This window comes from Arachis hypogaea, chromosome 5, assembly GCF_003086295.3.
Source record: "Arachis hypogaea cultivar Tifrunner chromosome 5, arahy.Tifrunner.gnm2.J5K5, whole genome shotgun sequence".
NCBI classification, from domain to species: domain Eukaryota; kingdom Viridiplantae; phylum Streptophyta; class Magnoliopsida; order Fabales; family Fabaceae; genus Arachis; species Arachis hypogaea.
Genome location: NC_092040.1, coordinates 60129016 through 60143564, shown reverse-complemented (window position 1 = coordinate 60143564; position 14549 = coordinate 60129016). Strand labels below are relative to the sequence as shown.

Below are 14549 nucleotides of genomic sequence, written 5' to 3'. Positions count from 1 at the left end.
GAACGCCAGTTTCATGCTTGTTTCTGGCGTTCAGCGCCAGATTGTCCTCTGTGTGCACGTCCTGGCGTTAAACGCCAGGTTGTTGCTTGTTTTGGGCGTTCAGCGCCAGAAAGATGCTCTGTTCTGGCGTTGAACGCCAGCCAGATGCATCTTACTGGCGTTGAACGCCAGTCTGCGCTACCTCCAGGGTGAAAAATTTTTTCTTCTGTTTTTGACTCTGTTTTTAATTTCTTTGATTTTTTCGTGACTCCTCATGATCATGTACCTAATTCAACACAAAAATAACACTAAAACAAAATAAAATAAAATTAGATAAATAAAATTGGGTTGCCTCCCAACAAGCGCTTCTTTAATGTCAATAGCTTGACAGTGGCTCTCATGGAGCCACAAGATGATCAGATCAATTTAGTGTGTTGTCTCCACACCAAACTTAGAGTTTGGATATGGAATTTGAACACCAAACTTAGAGTTTGGTTGTGGCCTCACAATACCAAACTTAGAGTTTGACTGTGTGGGCTCTTCTTGACCTTGAACTGAGAGAAGCTCTTCATGCTTACTCTCTTCTGTCACAGAGGGATGGCCATGTGCCTTAAACACAAGGTAGTCCCCATTCAATTGAAGGACTAACTCACCTCTGTTGACATCTATCACAGCTTCTGCTGTGGCTAGGAAAGGTCTTCCTAGAATGATGGATTCATCATCTTCCTTCCTAGTGTCTAGGATTATGAAATCAGCAGGGATGTAAAGGCCTTCAACCTTTACTAGCACGTCCTCTACTATTCCATAAGCTTGTCTCATGGACTTGTCTGCCAATTGTAATGAGAACAAGGCAGGTTGTACCTCAATGATCCCCAGTTTCTCCATTACAGAGAGTGGCATAAGGTTTATCCCTGACCCCAGATCACATAGAGCTTTTTCAAAGCTCATAGTGCCAATGGTGCAAGGTATTAAGAACTTGCCGGGATCTTGTTTCTTTTGAGGTAGAGTTTTCTGAACCCAAGTATCCAGTTCACTAATGAGCAAGGGAGGTTCACTTTCCCAAGTCTCATTACCAAACAGCTTGGCATTCAGCTTCATGATAGCTCCTAAGTATTGAGCAACTTGCTCTCCAGTCACATCTTCATCCTCTTCAGAGGATGAATATTCTTTAGAGCTCATGAATGGCAGAAGGAGATTTAATGGAATCTCTATGGTCTCTAGATGAGCCTCAGATTCCTCTGGATCCTTAATAGGAAACTCCTTCTTGCTTGAAGGACGTCCCAGGAGGTCTTCCCCACTAGGATTTTCGTCCTCCTCCTTCCTAGTGTATTCGGCCACTTTGATCAAATCAATGGCCTTGCACTCTCCCTTTGGATTCTCTTTTGTATTGCTTGGGAGAACACTAGGAGGAGTTTCAATGACTTTCTTACTCAGCTGGCCCACTTGTGCCTCCAAATTTCTAATGGAGGATCTTATTTCATTCATGAAACTGAAAGTGGCCTTTGACAGATCAGAGACTATATTGGCTAAATTAGAAGTGTTTTGTTCAGAATTCTCTGTCTGTTGCTGAGAAGATGATGGATATGGCTTGCTATTGCCCAGCCTATTGCGTCCACCATTGTTAAAGCCTTGTTGAGGCTTTTGTTGATCCTTCCAGGAGAAATTTGGGTGATTTCTCCATGATGGGTTATAGGTGTTTCCATATGGTTCACCCATGTAATTAACCTCTGCCATGGCAGGGTTCTCAGGATCATAAGCTTCTTCAGAAGCTGCCTCTCTAGTACTGTTGGATGCATGTTGCAATCCATTCAGATTTTGAGAGATTATGTTGACCTGTTGAGTCAACATTTTGTTCTGAGCCAATATGGCATTCAGAGCATCAATTTCAAGAACTCCTTTCTTCTGAGGTATCCCATTATTCACGGAATTCCTCTCAGAGGTATACATGAATTGGTTGTTTGCAACCATGTCAATGAGTTCTTGAGCCTCTTCAGGCGTTTTCTTCAGGTGAATAGATCCACCTGCAGAATGGTCCAATGACATTTTCGAAAATTCAGAGAGACCATAATAGAATATATCTAATAAGGTCCATTCTGAAAACATGTCAGATGGACATCTTTTGGTTAACTGCTTATATCTTTCCCAAGCTTCATAGAGGGATTCACCATCTTTTTGTTTGAAGGTTTGAACATCCACTCTCAGCTTGCTCAGCTTTTGAGGAGGAAAGAATTTATCCAAGAAGGCAGTGACCAGCTTATCCCAGGAGTCCAAGCTATCCTTAGGTTGTGAATCCAACCATATTCTAGCTCTGTCTCTTACAGCAAAAGGGAAAAGCATGAGTCTATAGACTTCAGGATCAACTCCATTCGTCTTTACAGTCTCACAGATCTGCAAGAACTCAGTTAAAAACTGATAAGGATCTTCAGATGGAAGTCCATAAAACTTGCAGTTTTGTTGCATTAATGCAACTAGTTGAGGCTTCAGCTCAAAGTTATTGGCTCCAATGGCAGGAATGGAGATGCTTCTTCCATCAAACTTGGACGTTGGCTTTGTGAAGTCACCAAGCATTCTCCTTGCATTATTATTATTATTTTCGGCTGCCATGTCCTTCTCTTGTTCGAAAATTTCTGAAAGGTTGTTTCTGGATTGTTGTAATTTAGCTTCTCTTAATTTTCTCTTCAGAGTCCTTTCAGGTTCTGGATCAACTTCAACAAGAGTGCCTTTTTCCCTGTTCCTGCTCATAAGAAAGAGAGAAGAAAACAAGAAAAGAAAGAGGAATCCTCTATGTCACAGTATAGAGATTCCTTTATTGTTAGTAGAAGAAGAAAGGGGTGGAAGAAAGAAGAAGGATGGATTCGGATTTGGATGAAGAGAGGTGAAGAGAAGTGTTAGTAATTAAATAAATAAAAAGAAGAAAAGAAAAGAGAAGAGAAATTTTCGAAAATAATTTTGAAAAAAAAAGGGTTAGTAATTTTCGAAAATCAAAAACAAAATATAATTAAAATTAAAATTTAGAACAAAAAGAATTTTTGAAAAAGAGAGAGAGAATTTTCAAAAATTAGAGAGGGAAAAGTAGTTAGGTGGTTTTGAAAAAGATAAGAAACAAACAAAAAGTTAGTTAGTTGATTGAAAAAGATTTGAAATCAAATCTTGAGAAAGATAAGAAGATAAGAAGTTAGATAAGTTATTTTGAAATCAAATTTTGAAAAAGATAAAGTTTTTGAAAAAGATAAGATAAAAAGATAAAAAGATTTTTAAGAAAAAGATATTTTGAAAAAGATTTAATTTTTAAAATTACTTAACTAACAAGAAACTATAAGATAAGATTCTAGAACTTAAAGATTGAACCTTTCTTAACAAGAAAGTAACAAACTTCAAATTTTTGAACCAATCACATTACTTGTTAGTTAATTTTCGAAAATTAGATATAAAAGATAAGAAAAAGATTTTGAAAATATTTTGAAAAAGATTTTTTGAAATTTTCGAAAAAATGAAAAAGATATGATTTTTGAAAAAGAATTTAAAAAGATAAGATTTTTAAAATTTGAAATTTTGACTTGACTTGTAAGAAACAACTAATTTTGAAAATTTTTGACCAAGTCAATCCAAAATTTCGAAATTTTGGAGGGAAATAAGGAAAAGATATTTTTGATTTTTAAATTTTTAAAGAAAAACACAAAAATGACCCAAAACATGAAAATTTTGGATCAAGACACAAGATGCATGCAAGAATGCTATGAATGTCAAGATGAACACCAAGAACACTATGAAGATCATGATGAACATCAAGAACATAATTTTGAAAAATTTTTGATGCAAAGAAAACATGCAAGACACCAAACTTAGAAATTTTTAATGCATGAAAAATATGAATGCAAAGATGCACATGAAAAACAAGAAAAGACACAAAACAAGAAATTATCAAGATCAAACAAGAAGACTTGTCAAGAACAACTTGAAGATCATGAAGAACACTATGAATGCATGGGAATTTCAAAAAATGCAAGAAAAATTTTAAAAGCATGCAATTGACACCAAACTAAAAAATTTACACAAGACTCAAACAAGAAACACAAAATATTTTTTATTTTTATGATTTTCTAATTTTTTTGTATTTTTATTAATTTTTTCGAAAATAAAGTTTGTAAAAACGAAAAAGAAAAGAAAAATTTTTGAAAAAGATTTTTGAAAAGAAAATTACCTAATCTGAGCAATAAGATGAACCGTCAGTTGTCCATACTCGAACAATCCCCGGCAACGGCGCCAAAAACTTGGTGGACGAAATTGTGATCATATTCATTGTAATTGGATTTTAGAAATTGGCACGAGTGGACACAACTCCGTTCAACTAACCAGCAAGTGTACTGGGTCGTCCAAGTAATAAACCTTACGTGAGTAAGGGTCGATCCCACAGAGATTGTTGGTATGAAGCAAGCTATGGTCACCTTGTAAATCTCAGTTAGGCAGATTAAAGGGGAATTGTGATTATTGGAATAAATAATAAATAAAAAGCAATAATAAAAGGGATAGAATACTTATGCAGATTCATTGGTGAGAATTTCAGATAAGTGAATGGAGATGCTGCATGGCTCAAGGACGCCTGCTCTCCTACTGCTTCTACTCAATCCTTCTTACTCCTTTCCATGGCAAGCTTTGTATAGGGGTTCACCATCAACTGTGGCTACTTTCATCCTCTCGGGAAAATAATCCTATGCGGTTGTCAGTCGCACGGCTAATCGTCTGGAGGCATCACCCATGGCTGATGGCTACATCCCATCCTCGCAGTGAAAACTAATGCTCACGCACTCTGTCACAGTACGGCTAATCACTGGTTGGTTCCCGCTCCTACTGGAATAGAATCCCTTGATTCTTTTGCGTCTGTCACTAACGCCCAGCAGGTTACAAGTTTGAAGCACGTCACAGTCATTCATTACCGGAATCCTACTCGGAATACCACAGACAAGGTTAGACTTTCCGGATTCCCAGGATCCTACTCGGAATACCACAGACAAGGTGAGACTTTCCGGATCCTCATAAATGCCGCCATCTATCTAGCTTATACCACGAAGATTCTGTTGGGGAATCTAAGAGATATACATTCAAGCTCTGTTTCATGTAGAACGGAAGTGGTTGTCAATCACGCGCGTTCATAAGTGAGAATGATAATGAGGGTAATCTAACTCATCACATTCATCATGTTCTTGGGTACGAATGAATATCTTGGAATAAGAATAAGAGAGATTTGAATAAAAGAAAATAGAACTTCATTAATACTTGAGGTACAGCAGAGCTCCACACCCTTAATCTATGGTGTGCAGAAACTCCACCGTTGAAAATACATAAGCAAAAGAGGTTCAGGCATGGCCGAATGGCCAGCCTCCCTAACGTGATCAATGATCTCCTAAGATGAAGAATAAAAACAAAACTGAGACCAAAGATGTCTAATACAATAGATAAATGTCCTATATATACTAGACTAGCTACTAGGGTTTACATGAGTAAGTAATTGATGCATAAATCCACTTCCGGGGCCCACTTGGTGTATGCTTGGGCTGAGCTTGATTAATTCACGAGCTGAGGCATCTCTTGGAGTTGAACTCTGAGTTATGACGTGTTTTGGGCGTTCAACTCCGGATCATGACGTTTTTCTGGCGTTTAACTCCAGACAGCAGCATGAACTTGGCGTTTAACGCCAAGTTACGTCGTCATTCTTCGAATAAAGTATGGACTATTATATATTGCTGGAAAGCCCTGGATGTCTACTTTCCAACGCCGTTGTGAGCGCGCCAATTGGAGTTCTGTAGCTCCAGAAAATCCATTTCGAGTGCAGGGAGGTCAGATTCCAACAGCATCAGCAGTCCTTTTGTCAGCCTTCTTCAGAGTTTTGCTCAAATCCCTCAATTTCAGTCAGAATTTACCTGAAATCACAGAAAAACACACAAACTCATAGTAAAGTCCAGAAATGTGAATTTATCATAAAAACTAATGAAAACATCCCTAAAAGTAGCTCAAACTTACTAAAAACTATATAAAAACAATGCCAAAAAACGTATAAATTATCCGCTCATCACAACACCAAACTTAAATTGTTGCTTGTCCCCAAGCAACTGAAAATCAAATAGGATAAAAAGAAGAGAATATACTATAAAGTCCAAAATATCAATGAATATTAATTTAATTACATGAGCGGGACTTGTAGCTTTTTGCTTCTGAACAGTTTTGGCATCTCACTTTCTCCTTTGTAGTTTAGAGTGATTGGCATCTCTAGGAACTTAGAATTTTGGATAGTGTTATTGACTTTCCTAGTTAAGCATGTTGATTCTTGAACACAGCTACTTATGAGTCTTGGCTGTGGCCCTAAGCACTTTGTCTTCCAGTATTACCACCGGATACACAAATGCCACAGACACATAACTGGGTGAACCTTTTCAGATTGTGACTCAGCTTTGCTAAAGTCCCCAGTTAGTGGTGTCCAGAGCTCTTAAGCACACTCTTTTGCTTTGGATCACGACTTTAACCATTCAGTCTCAAGCTTTTCACTTGGACCTTCATGACACAAGCACATGGTTAGGGACAGCTTGATTTAGCCGCTTAGGCCTGGATTTTAATTTCCTTGGGCCCTCCTATCCATTAATGCTCAAAGCCTTGGATCCTTGCTTTAAAATTTTCGCCACTTTTTTTTTTCACTGCTTTTTCTTGCTTCAAGAATCAATTTCATGATGTTTTTCAGATCATCAATAACATTTCTCTTTGTTCATCATTCTTTCAAGAGCCAACAATTTTAACATTCATAAACAACAAATCGTTTACTGCACTTCTCCCTTCCCCCTTTACATTTACTGTCATTTACTTCTTGTTAAACACAAATCATTCAACCAAAACTTGATTCGCTTGACTAAATCAACCACTAAACTAAAATTGCTCAATCCTTCAATCCCTGTGGGATCGACCTCACTCATGTGAGTTATTATTACTTGATGCGACCCGGTACACTTGCCGGTGAGTTTTGTGTTGGATCGTTTTCCACACATCAGGGCATGACGATCTAGTGGTAATAACTATGATCCTAGCAAATGCTTACTTACACCGGACCATGGTAGATCAAGGTAGCTCGACGGATATCCTGTTCAAGCCCACCTTCGACAAACTCAAGTTAGAGGAGAAGGATTTAAGGGCATATCTGGATAGCCTTTTTGGACTGGGAGACGCACCAATCCAACCTCTAGGTTACATCGCATTGTACACCACCTTTGAAAAGGATGCCAGGCTAAGAATATTAAGTGTCAACTACATTGTAGTCAATGTAAACTCAGCCTACAATGCGCTAATAGTTTGGACAACGTTGAATCGACTTGCAGCCGTCGTCTCCACGCCACATCTTTGCATGAAATTTCCCATAGATAAAGGGATTTCCACCTTTAAAGGAGATCAAAGGCTAGCAAGAAAATGCTATAACGAGAGCCTTAGTTTGAAAGGCAGCTCGAGAGGCAAAGAAGCCAACATAATCGAGTTTGGGGGAATCCAAACTCGAGAAGAACTACGACCCCAACAAGAAGGCAAAACAGAAGAGATACAAATCGGAGACCACCCCGACAAAACAATGAGTATAGGGGCAGCTCTAAAATCACTTCCCCTCTACTCAATTCTAAGGAAAGGAAAGCAATTTGAATGGACCCCAGAATGTGAACAAGCCTTCCAAGACTTCAAGGCATTTTTGGGGCAACCACCCATGCTTACCCGACCTAAAAAGGGGGAAGAACTTGTCCTATATCTATTAGTGGGAAGTCGGGCTATAGCCTCGGCCCTGGTTCAAGAAGACGAGAAGGGGCAACAACCTATCTACTTCATCAGCAAAGCCTTACAAGGGACAGAGTTGAATTATCAAAAGATAGAAAAGTTTGCTTATGCTCTTGTTCTTACATCTTGGAGGCTACGACCTTACTTCCAGGCCCATACCATTAAAGTCCGTACTAATCAACCAATGAAAAATATCTTACAAAAAACAAACCTAGCTGGGAGAATTCTAAAATTGGCAGTGGAGCTATCCGAGTTCGACTTAAGATACGAAACTCGAATAGCTATCAAATCACAATATCTCGCCGACTTCATCGCTGAATACACTGAAAGTCCTGGGAACCCCATTACATGGATTCTGTACGTAGATGGGTCATCAAATAAATCTGGAAGCAGGGCTGGTGTTATTTTAGAAAGCGATCAAGGAACTCGGATAGAACTATCCTTAAGGTTCGAGTTCCCTATTTCAAATAGTCAGGCAGAATATGAAGCTTTACTCGCTGGCTTGAAGTTGGCTAAAGAGGTCGAGGAAGAAAAGCTAGTAGTGTTCAATGATTCGTAAGTAATAACTTCACAAATTAATGGCGCCTACCAAGCTAAAGACCCTACTATGAAGAAGTACTTGGATGAAACCGAGGACAGTTAGCACACTTTTCTGAAAGTGAGGTCCGACATATAACTCAGAAAATAATGCCAGAGCTGATGCTTTATCGAAATTAGCCAGCACCAAGCCAAGGGGTAACAATAGAAGTATCATCCAAGAGACTCTACAAACACCATCCATGTCAAAGGAAGAGGAAGTACTAACTGTACACAATCAACATTTAAGGTGGATGACTCCTATAGTCAACTACCACAAATTTGACATGCTCCCAAAGGATTAAAAGGAGGCCAAAAAAGGCTCGTAAAAGAGGCACAAAACTATACACTGGTCCGTAATACCCTACACAAAAGAGGCATCTCAACACCCCTCTTAAAATGCATCCTGACCTCCAGTACAAAGGATGTCTTGGAGGCAGAGCCCCTGGCAACCATCATTGCTCAAAGAAGTCGGAAATTTTTATATAAGAATATTGTCATAATGTTTGAGGTTCTCCACTCCATCACTACGGACAATAGAACCTAATTTACTAACTCAACCTTCAGAAACTTGGTGTCCGACTTGAAAATAAAACACCAATTTACATCCGTGGAGCACCACCAAGCCAATGGACAAGCTAAAGATGCCAACAAAGTCATATTGGCTGGGTTAAAGCACCGATTACAAGACGCAAAGGGAGCTTGGGCAGACGAGCTTCCTCAAGTCTTGTCGGTTTATCGAACCACTTCACATTCTATGACGGGAGAATCACCCTTTCGACTTGCATATAGAATGGAAGCAGTGATCCCATAGAAATAGCTGAAGAATCACCTAGAGTTCTGTTTTACAACGAAATAGCTAACGTTCAGGCTCAAAGAGAAGAGCTTGACCTCCTGAGCAGCCACCAGGACATTTGTCGTCGCCTGGATAGGGGAGCCCTTCAACTCTTTAGCCAGGGTCGCACACACCCCAACTGTCTGAAGACCTCCCCGGGCTAAGTATTGAAGGTAGTTCTAGATAGCGACATCATCCGTGCTGAGATGATGATAAGGGAGCACATTCCTCTCACCCCAGGTCAAGGCATCAAAACGGCTCGAATAAATGCTTTCCTGATAATCTACTTTCTGTTTCTTGAAGGGAGGCTCAAAAGAAGTAGGGGATTTAGGGGAGGGCTCGGAAGACACAGGCCTGGATAAGGGAGTGAGGATGATCACCTTCTGAATGGCAGGGCTTGACCCCGACTTCTTCCTCAGAGAAAATCAGACAGATGCCCCTCTGCCGACCTCCTTTTGAGACCCAGTTCCGACCTCTTTTTGCTACTGAAGGTTTTTTGCAACAAGGGTCTTCTTGGTGTTTCACAGATACTTCCTAGCCGACTTCGGAGCCATACTTTCTGCAAAGTGACACAGAACGAGGTCAAAATCAATATTTAAAAAGGAAGAAGAATTCAACAAGCAAGGGAAGAAGAACTACCAAGATCCAACTTCAGAAGGCTAGGATCTCCCAGATATCTCTTCGTATCCAAATGGGGATCTTGGCCCCAGGTACCCAAAATGAAGTCTACAATCCCCCTTTCCATATCATCTAAATCGGGCAGATCCCGCTTAACAATATTGAGGGTGTCCTCCCAGTACAAGGGAAATAAAGGTCCTTGGTTCTCGGGAAGGAAGAAAGGTCGGAAATCCACATTCCCTTTAACCTTAAAAAAGTGATTTTTAAAGTCATGAAAGGAGTCGTTGAAGATGAAAAAAGCCTTTCGACCCTGAACAGTTCGGAAGGATATCCATCCTGACTTCTTGATCGAGCTATACTGTTTGGCTGCAACAAAGAGATAAAAGAAAACGTTTAGGGTAGGCTGGACGTCTAACTCCCGACATAGAAGCTGGAACATTTTCATGAAAGCCCAGGAATTCGGGTGCAGTTTCGAAGGGGCAAGGTTTGAAGACCGCAAGACCTCTACCTCAAAATCTGTGAAAGGAAGTCGGACACCTAGCCTAGTAAAAAAGCAATTGTAGGCAAAAAAGGAAGGTTGTTCAGACTCTACTATAGAGGAAAAACACACTCTCTCCTCGGGGTCGGATGGTTCTAGGATATAGCTCCTCTCATTCTCCCTGTTTTCACAAATACTATGGTACCTACGGAACTCGTCGCAATACTCCCTATCAGTTACAGGGACACAGCAAAGAACAACGCTATCTACCCAGTCCTGAAGAGCAGGGGGAACCTTAGTTGACATGTTCAAAATAACCTTGTCAGACATAAATGCTAACCTACAAAGTGCAAAATAAAGAAGGTAGTCATTAACAAAAGTCAGAACTCGGCCAATACAAGTCGGGTAAAACAATTAAATCAAGGGAAAGCTATTCTTTTCAAAATCTTTCTACATAGCAATCAAATGGCGCCCTTTTGACACGACATTATGTCAGAAGCGGTGCCATTAGGGGCAATATAGCACCTAAAAGATAACATTTATAATTGATGAGCAGATAATTTATACGCTTTTGGCATTGTTTTTAGGTAGTTTTTAGTAAGTTCAAGCTACTTTTAGGGATGTTTTCATTATTTTTTATGTTAAATTCACATTTCTGGACTTTACTATGAGTTTGTGTGTTTTTCTATGATTTCAGGTAATTTCTGGCTGAAATTGAGGGATTTGAGCAAAACTCTGAAAAAGGCTAACAAAAGGACTGCTGATGCTGTTGGAATCTGACCTCTCTGCACTTGAAATGAATTTTCTGGAGCTACAGAACTTCAATTGGCACGCTCTCAACGGCATTGAAAAGTAGACATCCAAAGCTTTCCAGCAATATATAATAGTTCATACTTTATTCGGAAATTGACGACGTAACTTGGCGTTGAACGCCAAGTACATGCTGTTGTCTGGAGTTAAACGCCAGAAAAACGTCATGATCCGGAGTTAAACGCCCAAAACACGTTATAACTTGGAGTTCAACTCCAAGAAAAGCCTCAGCTCGTGGATAGATCAAGCTCAGCCCAAACATACACCAAGTGGGCCCCGGAAGTGAATTTATGTATCAAATACTTACTCATGTAAACCCTAGTAGCTAGTCTAGTTTAAATAGGATAAGTTACTATTGTATTAGACATCTTTTGACAGTTTAATCTTTTGACTATTCGGTCTCTTGATCACTCAGGGGGCTGGCCATTCGGCCATGCCTGAACCTTTTACTTATGTATTTTCAACAGTGGAGTTTCTGCACACCATAGATTAAGGGTGTGGAGCTCTGCTGTACCTCAAGTTTCAATACAATTACTATTACTTTCTATTCAATTCTCTTCTATCCTTATTCCAAGATATACGTTATACTTAACTTTGATGAATGTGATGATCCGTGACACTCATCATCATTCTCACCTATGAACGCGCGTGATTGACAACCACTTCCGTTCTACTTTAGGCAGGGCGCATATCTCTTAGATTCCCCAACAGAATCTTCGTGGTATAAGTTAGATAGATGGCAGCATTCATGAGGATCCGGAAAGTCTAAACCTTGTCTATGATATTCCGAGTAGGATTCTGGGATTGAATGACTGTGACGAGCTTTAAACTCCTGAAGGCTGGGCGTGATGACAAGCGCAAAAGAATCAAGGGATTCTATTCCAACCTGATTGAGAACCGACAGATGATTAGCCGTGCTGTGACAGAGCATAGGAACGTTTTCACTGAGAGGATGGAATGTAGCCATTGACAACGGTGATACCCTACATACAGCTTGCCATGGAAAGGAGTAGGAAGGATTGGATGAATATAATAAGAAAGTAGAGATTCAAGAGGAGCACAGCATCTCCATACGCTTATCTGAAATTCCCACTATTGTTTTCCATAAGTATTTCTATCCCTTTTTATTTTCTATTTATTTATTAGTTTTCGAACTCATCATAAACCAATTTAATCTGCCTAACTGAGATTTACAAGGTAACCATAGCTTGCTTCATACCAACAATCTCTGTGGGATCGACCCTTACTCACGTAAGGTATTACTTGGATGACCCAGTACACTTGCTGGTTAAGTTGAACGTAATTGTGATCACATATGCCAAAGAGCCATTAAATAAATCTCATGCAAATACAAAGAGGGCAATCACAATTTCGTCCACCAAGTTTTTGGCGCCGTTGCCGGGGATTGTTCGAGTATGAACAACTGACGGTTCATCTTGTTGCTCAGATTAGGTAATTTTCTTTTCAAAAATCTTTTTCAAAATTTTTCTTTTCTTTTTCGTTTTTTTTTCCAAAAATATTTTCGAAAAAAAAATTAATAAAAATCCAAAAAAATTAGAAAATCATAAAAATCAAAAATATTTTGTGTTTCTTGTTTGAGTCTTGAGTCAATTTTTAAGTTTGGTGTCAATTGCAAGTTTTTAAAAAAATTTATGCATTATTTTCGAAAATTCCATGCATTCGTAATGTTCTTCATGATCTTCAAGTTGTTCTTGACAAATCTTCTTGTTTGATCTTGATGATTTCTTGTTTTGTGTTGTTTGTTGTTTTTCATGTGCATTTTTTGTTTGTTAGAGTCCATGCATTAAAGATTTCTAAGTTTGGTGTCTTGCATGTTTTCTTTGCATCAAAAAAATTTTTCAAAAAAATATGTTCTTGATGTTCATCATGATCTTCAAAGTGTTCTTGGTGTTCGTCTTGGCATTCATAGTGTTCTTGCATGTATCTTGTGTTTTGATCCAAAATTTTCATGTTTTGGGTCATGTTTGTGTTTTTCTCTCTCATAATTAAAAATTCAAAAATAAAAAAAATATAATATCTTTTCCTTATTTTTCTCATAATTTTCGAAAAATTGAGTTGACTTAGTCAAAAATTTTCAAAATTAGTTGTTTCTTACAAGTTAAGTCAAAATTTTCAATTTTAAAAATCTTATCTTTTCAAAAATTATATCTTTTTCATTTTTTTCCATTTTTCGAAAAATTCCAAAAATCTTTTTCAAAATATTTTCAAAATCTTTTTCTTATCTTTACATCTTATTAGCTAACAATTAATGTGATTGATTCAAAAATTTGAAGTTTGTTACTTTCTTGTTAAGAAAGGTTCAATCTTTAAGTTCTAGAATCTTATCTTGTAGTTTCTTGTTAGTGAAGTAAGTATTTTTAAAATTTAAAAATTAAATCTTTTTATCTTTTATCTTATCTTTTTCAAAAATTCTATCTTTTTCAAAATTTGATTTCAAAATATCTTATCTAACCTCTTACATTCTTATCTTTTCAAATTTGATTTTAATATCTTTTTCAATCAACTAACTAACTTTTTGTTTGTTTCCTATCTTTTTCAAAACCAACTAACTACCTATCCCTCTCTAATTTTCGAAAATACTTCTCTCTTATTCAAAAATTCTTTTTAATTAACTAATTGTTTCAAATTTTAATTTTAATTCATCTTTAATTTTCGAATTACTAACTCCTTTTCAAAAATATTTTCGAAAATCCCTTTCTCATCTTCTTCTATTTATTTATTTATTTACTAACACTTCTCTTCACCCTTCTCCACCTAATATCCGAATCCCCTCTTCTACATTCTTCTCCCCTTTCTTTTTCTACTAACATAAAGGAATCTCTATACTGTGACATAGAGGATTCCTCTTTCTTTTCTTGTTTTCATCTCTTTCATATGAGCAGGAACAAGAAAAAATGCACTCTTGTTGACATTGATCCAGAACCTGAAAGGACTCTAAAGAGAAAATTAAGAGAAGCTAAATTACAACAATCTAAAGGTAACCTTTTAGAAATATTAGAACAAGAGAAGGAGATGGCAGCCGAAAATAATAATAATGCAAGGAGAATGCTTGGTGACTTCACAAAGCCAACATCCAAGTTTGATGAAAGAATCATCTCCATTCCTGCCATTGGAGCCAATAATTTTGAGCTGAAACCTCAGCTAGTTGCTTTAATGCAACAAAACTGCAAGTTTTATGGACTTCCATCTGAAGATCCTTATCAGTTTTTAACTGAGTTCTTGCAGATCTGTGAGACTGTAAAGATGAATGGAGTTGATCCTGAAGTCTACAAACTCATGCTTTTCCCTTTTGCTGTAAGAGACAGAGCTAGAATATGGTTGGATTCACAACCCAAGGATAGCCTGGACTCATGGGATAAGCTGGTCACTGCCTTCTTGGATAAATTCTTTCCTCCTCAAAAGCTGAGCAAGCTGAGAGTGGATGTTCAAACCTTC

At 38.1% G+C, this 14549-nt stretch overlaps 1 non-coding gene across 1 annotated transcript; it reads left to right on the top strand.

Moving 5' to 3' along the window:
- The first annotated feature begins 2080 nt into the window (after window positions 1-2080).
- On the top strand, window positions 2081-2184 carry LOC112804218 (small nucleolar RNA R71). Its single transcript, XR_003202835.1, has one exon. It is a non-coding gene; the product is annotated as a small nucleolar RNA R71 (small nucleolar RNA).
- Window positions 2185-14549: the final 12365 nt, after the last annotated feature.